Here is a 7,684-nt window from a genome sequence, read left to right as displayed (position 1 = left end):
ACTCAGAAGCCCTGAGTTCACACCAAAGGGAAACAACCTCCTCCCTTGTCTCCTCTTTATCTCATGCCCATGCTCGCCCCTCTGGGTTTATCCTGGCGAACTGTACTTAAACTATTGAAATGCCAACAGAGAGGCATATTTACCTGTGTGCACCTGAGAGCATGCTAGTTAAAGCCATAGATAAGGTAACACAAAGAGATTTCCACCCCTCCGCTTCGTTTTCTTAGCCTTAGACCAAGAAAAACCTTAAACAGGTTTTAAAAAGAAAGCTTTATATAAAAAGGAAAAGAAAAGGACATAAAAATATCTTCTGTATCAATCGGTGACAATTATATAGAGTCATTAAGCTTAAAGAAAAAATGATGAAATAAACAGCCTTATTCCAAAGAGATACAATTTAAACTTCAGCAAACTCCACACAATGTAAATACAAAACAATAACAGCCTATTGTTTTTTCTACCTTTGTACTTACAACTTTGAAACTGAAGATTAGAAGCTTGAAGATAGAAAGAAAGAAAAATCTCCTCTCATAGCTGAGAGCCAGACAAAGACCCAAACATTCCCTCCCCTGAGCTTTTGAAAAAATCCAGTTTCCTGATTGGTCCTCTGGTCAGGTGTTTGGTTCTCTTTGTTAACCCTTTACAGGTGACAAAAACATTAACCCTTAGCTATCTATTTATGACAACCAAGCATTAGTTTGGGAGATCACCACAACCACATTCAAAAGCATGTGACCATAACCTAACCTGACCCCAGTTTGTTGGACAGTATCCGTTGTGGTGGGAAAATCCAACAAAAGAATGTCCCTTTAACACATCACTCCCCTCTCCCTCTGTTCCACCCCATGCACAGTTGGCTGTTCTTGGTTAGTGAAGACCCAGAGTTCAGAGGTGGTTTTACTGAGGTCCACTTCCCACCACAGAAAGAACCGGATGTGGAGAGGTGTCAGACAATGTCTCCTTGGTTACCGTGGGTCTCTGCAGCTGGCTATTTGCTGATCCTTCCACTGCTTTTCTCAGTTACTGGTGGTCGCTTGTTGCCACTGCTTTACTCTGCTGCTGCTGTTGGATTCTCACTGCCACTTCTACAATGCCATGTTGAGAGGTTCCAGCCAGGTTGTTAGTGATTTCAGTTCTTAATGATTTCACCAGGTAGCTGGGAACCTCACTGTCTACACAGCCTCTGCATTGTCTTTCATTTCACACCGTCCCTACAGCAGGTCTAGACCTAGACCTGCTCATCACTAATTCAGTTTTGGTAATCACTGAACTGAAACAATGACTCTCAACTGAGTCTAATTAGCTCTGTCTTTAAATACTAGAGAGGGAAGGCCAAATTGCGTCTAGTAACTTGTCTACACATACAGCGCTGCAGCTATGCCGCTGCAGCACATCTGGTGAAGACATTCTATGCTGACGGGAAGAGCTCTCTCATCAACATAATAAAAGCACCTCCGTGAACGGCGGTAGCTATACTGGTCAGAGAAGCAGTGCTTATATCAGTGTAACTTATGTTGCTCAGGGGGATGATTTATTCACATCCCTGAGTGACATAAATTATGCTGACATACACTAATAGCCTAAGACTCTTTAGACAGAGCAACCACCACCAAGTAGGAGCACCTGTGCACTCTCATATCCACTCTCTCTTTTACTGGGATTTGGCATCCCAACCCCCCTGCTTAGTGAGTGAGGTTCAATTTAGGGTCAGCCTTTCAAGCAGGGCAGGCTAAGTATAGTTCTGCTGCCCTTTACTCATAGTATTAGGATAAAAACATTTCATTGCCTCTGCACTCAACACTACAGTGATTTGTAACTCAACATCTGCCAAAAGTGATCATTTTGGCAAAGCAGCTCTATAAAGCTGTGCACCTAGGCAGAGTAGGCACATCTATGCAAACACAGTCTGTGCCTGAAGTCTTTTCCTCCAGCTCATTACTAGGTAAGAATCCTCCCCCTAGGTGAGAATTTGTCGTTCTGGCAAATGGCACACCGTATTATACCAAGTCCACTAGTCGTCCTCAAAGGGTCTGAGGAAGCCTACTATGCCACAGGTCTGTGCTCTAAGTGTACTGGTTCTTCACTGACCACCTCAGGTGCATCAGAAGTTAACCTGCTTACTGGCCTTATAACTCTGTCATACTGACTGAAAGTGGATGTTGCAGGGGGAGGAGGAACTTCTTGGGGTAGGGATGGAGAGGGTTTTTCCTTGAGAGTCCCTCAGCTATTTTCATAGGCCGCCACATCTCTTGTTCTAGTACTGGAGTGTCTCATGCACCAGGGACACCTTCCACCTGTATTTCCCCACTGTCCAACAACCTAAGTGTGTCATCACAGGTTTGTCTTCTTCAAAGAGGCCTGGGAATGCTAGTGGGACAGACTCTTTGTCCCAGTCTGGTTTCATAGGTGTTTCAGTAATGGGCCTAAATGTTTCTACCATGAGGTTTAGGGCCAAAGAAGTGGTGGTCTCTTTGTGTCCTGCTGATCGAGGCCACAATCTGACCTCCATTCTAAGATACACTGTGGGAGTGTCCTCCTCTTCACACTCACTCTCAGATTTGCTGAGTAGGGGGTAGGTTAGCCCCAGGTCTGCATCCTTTTGCCACCTAGGTATACCATGTCATAGTCCATTTCATATGGGGCACCAACTAATTCCCCCACAGGTAATAAGAGGTTACTATGTCTTGTTTTTATTTTTTCCCTAGCTCCATTTCACATTTAATCTTGTAGGCCTGCAGATCTCCCAGCTCTTCCACCACAAGGTAAGTTATTGCCTTCCATCTGTTGGCTATCTTGTGTTTGCTAGCAACACCCAGATTTCACAGCAGAACTCTGTCCCCTGGCTGGAGCTCCTGTGAACAAACTCTAGCATCATACCGGTGCTTGTTACTATCTGAGTTGTCCTAGCTGTTCAGCACACAAGCCTCCATTTCATCAGCTGCACCCTAATCCAAGATCTTAGCACAATGGCTGACTATTTCCAAAGTTGGAAATTTAGGCCTAACCCGCTTTCAATCTGACCAATAAAATAGCTAATACCAAACTCGATGTGCAGTTCTGTGGTGAGAGAATCAGCCATAAGGCTAATCCAAAATATCTCAGCATTACACTGGACCGGAGTTTGATATTTTGACAACGCTTTGAGAACATCCATGATAAGGTCAGGTCTTGGGTCGTGCTTATCGGGAAATTGGATGGATCATCATGGAGCTCTAATCCATGAACCTTATGAACTGCAGCAATTGCCTTGGTATATTCTGAGGCTGAAGACTATGCACCAGTGTGGTCTCACAGCAGTCACACTAAACTCCTTGATACTCAATAACACCATATACATAATGTCAGGGACACTCAAATCGACTCCATTTGAGTGGCTTCCAGTTCTATCACACATACAGCCTTCACAGATCAGAAGAGCTGCCCAGACATTTCACTTTCTCAAACACGAGGATTCCAGTGCACAACGACCTGCAGAATCCGCCAAAGACAAAATTAGAATCCCACAACCCTCTGTTGAACCACATCAAGACCCTTACACTCAACTTCAACACCAAGGCTCAATGGAGAGCCACGTGGAGTGTTTTGACCACTCAAAACAAACAGCTCGTCATTGACCCTGCCCAGGAACCACTAGATTTTAATTCATGTCAGAAAGACTGGTTCAGATTGAATTGCATTAGGACATTTCATGGGAGATGTGGACAAACCCCTTTTAAATGGAAAATGAAGCAAACACAGTATGAGACAGTGGGCACCAGAAACAAACGACAGAGCACACCATATCTGAGTATCCCTTTTGTGCTTTCACTGAGGGCCTGAAGGACATTCACTAGCTCACTGCTGTGGCAATGTGACGGCTATCAAATCTAGATATAAATTTGTAATCATTGCTGCCTACCCAAGCCATAAGAAAGAAGAAAATGACTGAGTTCTTGCAGGCTGCATCCCTCAGCTTTTATCTTAATTGGGAGATATATTGCTGATGCATCTCATAGCTATCTCCACCCTCTGATACACCAAAGCACAAGTCTATGGGTAATCTTGGTTCTTGTCCAAACATCAGGAGATCTGAGGTGACTCTCATACCATCGTTCTTCATGGCATTGTAGTCATGCTTCAAAATCACAACGTGCTGGATCCAGATTGCCTTCTGTTCTGGATGTAAAATCTTGAGCTTATTCAACAGAGTTTGATTAAAATGCTCTGGCTGAGTGTCGCCTTGTGGCTCAAAGCATTGTCCTGGACTTTCTAGTTTCTGCCATCCTCAGCACCTCCTTCAGAAGGTGACTCTCAAAGTATCATCTCTGGTTGGAGTGTGTCAGAACTGGGAATCCATACACTGAAAAACATTTCTCCCACAACACTTGAGCAACAGTGGTGGCCTTCTGACCATGTGTGGGATATGCCTGTGTATACTATGTAAAATGGTCAGTCAGTACTAAAATGTTCCCAACATTCCTTCTGTCCACTTCTAAAGACAAGAAGTCAATGCTTACCAGCCCAAAAGATTTTCTGCTAGTGGTATTCTCCAGATACACAACTCTGAAGGGCAGAGTTTTCCTTTGAAGACACCGAGCACACATCTTGCATTTGCCGCAAATATTGTCAGCTATCCAGGGCCAGTAGAACCTACTATGAATAAGTTTCAGGGTTCTCTCCTTTCCCAAATATCTAAAGTCTTCATGCAGGGCCCTCATGGCCAGAGCTCAATATTTCTTTGGTACACTAATTGTTTGTGATTATGTAAAGGATCTGCTGTGATTTGGTGCACCACTCCCTCAGTTTTAGTGTGCTCCATTCTCTCAGTAGTAGTTTATCCTCAAAGGTAGAAGGAATAATTGCAGCTGAGTTTCACCGCTCCCTTTCAGCAAGCAGTATGTCACAAATATCAGTATCATGCAGCTGGGCTTTTGCCAGTCAGCAGCACTGAGCATGGGCAATGGAGATTGGTTCAACACAATATATTACTGAGGCAGATGACACACTTTCAGGGGACTGGCCCAGTGGTTTTGCTATGCAACCGTAAAGACTGTCCTGGGCCTCTGACTATTGATGACTTATACTGCAAATAGCTTTCACTCCATCCATAGGCATCACAGCAATTTCTGATGCCTGTGGACACCAACACAATGTATCTGCATCTACATTACTTCTCCCTGATCAGCACTGAATGCTGAACTCATAGCTAGCCAAGGCAACCTTCTGTCTCTGCCCAGTAGTCCAAAATCACTTATAACTAACTCTTGTTCCACGGCCCGCAGGGAATGTTAGTTGGTGTGTCTTCATGGAGTCATGAGCACAGGTGTGTCCCTGCCATTGTTCATGAACTTTTCAAACACCTGTCCCTTTTGCAGTGAGAGGGAGACCCTGGGGCAAATCTCTGTAGGGTGCATCAGCTTGCAGCCTCTCTGCTGGCTCCTCTAGACCTTCTTACTGAGGATCTGGCTGCACTTTTCCCCACACCTCCTCCTGATTATTGCCATCCATCACTCCAGGAGGAGAAAGCTGGATGAGGGTGAGGTATTCTGTGACTGTGGTCCCTAGTCTTCACACATCTCCAGGCAGAGTTCCTCTGGATGGTGTCCATTGTTTCCTTAGGCACCTCTGAGGAGCAGTGGGCAGTGTTCAGGGTTCTCTGCTCAGTGTCTTCCTCTGGATCCCCAATTTTCAAATTTTCCCCTCACTTCTTTCCCTGCTTTTTCCTTCGTTGTCCCTTGTAGCCTGAGTTTAGTTGTTCCTCCCCCTTTTAGTTGAGGGCCCCAGCATTTAGTTCTGGGCAGTCCTAGTTCTGCCTCTACCAAATCTGCAAATAGCACGCACCTTCCAAGTTCTGCAATAAATGAGGCAAGGGCGTATAGACAGTTTCATTCACTATGCAGTCATGATTCCTTCCCAATTACATCATCATATCATACTTTTCCCACAGAATTCTCAGTCCACGGCTCCTTGCCCAACTAGCCCCAGTCTCATCTGGCTCCTAGTCCCAGTTTCTTTCTTCTCCTCTATGTTCCATTTCCCAATTTAGTCCTTTCTGTCACCTCAGTCAGCTATTGCCCCCTCTGCATTTAAGTTAGGCATTCCCTCCTCCATGCTGCCAACAGGGAGGTCATTAAGAATATAGTCTCTCTGCTCTCAGTTCCTGTGTCCAGCCCCACCCAGGTAGGTGTCCAACCTGATCTTAAAAATCTCCAATGATGGAGATTCCACAACCCTTCCCTTGCAAGCCTATTCATAGATTCATAGACTCTAGGACTGGAAGGGACCTCGAGAGGTCATCGAGTCCAGTCCCCTGCCCTCATGGGAGGACCAAATACTGTCTAGACCATCCCTGATAGACATTTATTATCTAACCTATGGGGCTCTTACAATATCTCCAGAGATGAGAGATTCCACAACCTCCCTAGGTGCAAATTTATTCCGTGTTTAGCTACCCTGACAGTTAAGAACGTTTTCCTAAATGTCCAACCTAAATCTCCCTTTCTGCAGTTTAAGGTGAAAAAGCCCATTGCTTCTTGTTCTATCATTAGCTAGCTAAGGTGAACAAGTTTTCTCCCTCCTCCTCATGACACCCTTTTAGATACCTTGAAAACTGCTATTATCATGTTCCCCTCTCAGTCTTCTCTTTTCCAAACTAAATAAACCCAATTCTTTCAGCCTTGTCCTTTCATAGGTCATGTTCTCAAAGACCTTTAATCATTCTTGTTGCTCTTCTTCTGGACCCTCTTCCAATTTTTCTCCACATCTTTCTTGAAATGCGGTGCCCAGAACTGGACACAATACTCCAGTTGAGGCCTAACCAGCGCAGAGTAGAGCGGAAGAATGACTTCTCGTGTCTTGTTTACAACACACCTGTTAATGCATCCCAGAATCACATTTGCTTTTTTTTGCAAAGCATCACACTTGTTGACTCATATTTAGCTTGTGGTCCACTATATGACCCCTAGATCCTTTCTGCCATACTCCTTCCTAGGACAGTCTCTTCCCATTCTGTATGTGTGAAAAACTGATTGTTCCTTCCTAGTGGAGCACTTGCATTTGTCTTTATTGAAACTTCATCCGGTTTACCTCAGACCATTTTTCTCCAATTTGTCCAGATCATTTTGAATTTGACCCTGTCCTCCAAAGCAGTTGCAATCCCTCCCAGTTGGTATCATCGTCGCAAACTTAATAAGCGTACTTTCTATGCCAACATCTAAGTCGTTGATGAAGATATTGAACAGAGCCTGTCCCAAACAGACCCCTGCGGAACCCCACTTGTTATACCTTTCCAGCAGGATTGGGAGCCATTAATAACTACTCTCTGAGTACAGTTATCCAGCCAGTTATGCACCCACCTTATAGTAGCCCCATCTAAGTTGTATTGCCTAGTTTATCGATAAGAATACATCATGCGAGTGAACGTATCAAATGCCTTACTAAAGTCTAGGTATAGGTTACTCCACATCCACCACTTCTCCTTATCCACAACGACTCGTTATCCTATCAAAAGAAAGCTATCAGATTGGGTTGACACGATTTGTTCTTTACAAATCCCATCTGGCTATTCCCTATCACCTGACCACCTCCCAAGTGTTTGCAGATGATTTCCTTAATTACTGCTCTCATTATCTTCCTGGCACAGAAGTTAAACTAACTGGTCTGTAGTTTCCTGGGTTGTTTTTATTTCCCTTTTTATAGTATGTGG

This window comes from Chelonoidis abingdonii, chromosome 2 (assembly GCF_003597395.2).
Source record: "Chelonoidis abingdonii isolate Lonesome George chromosome 2, CheloAbing_2.0, whole genome shotgun sequence".
NCBI lineage: Eukaryota > Metazoa > Chordata > Testudines > Testudinidae > Chelonoidis > Chelonoidis abingdonii.
Note: the sequence above shows the minus strand (reverse complement) of the source record.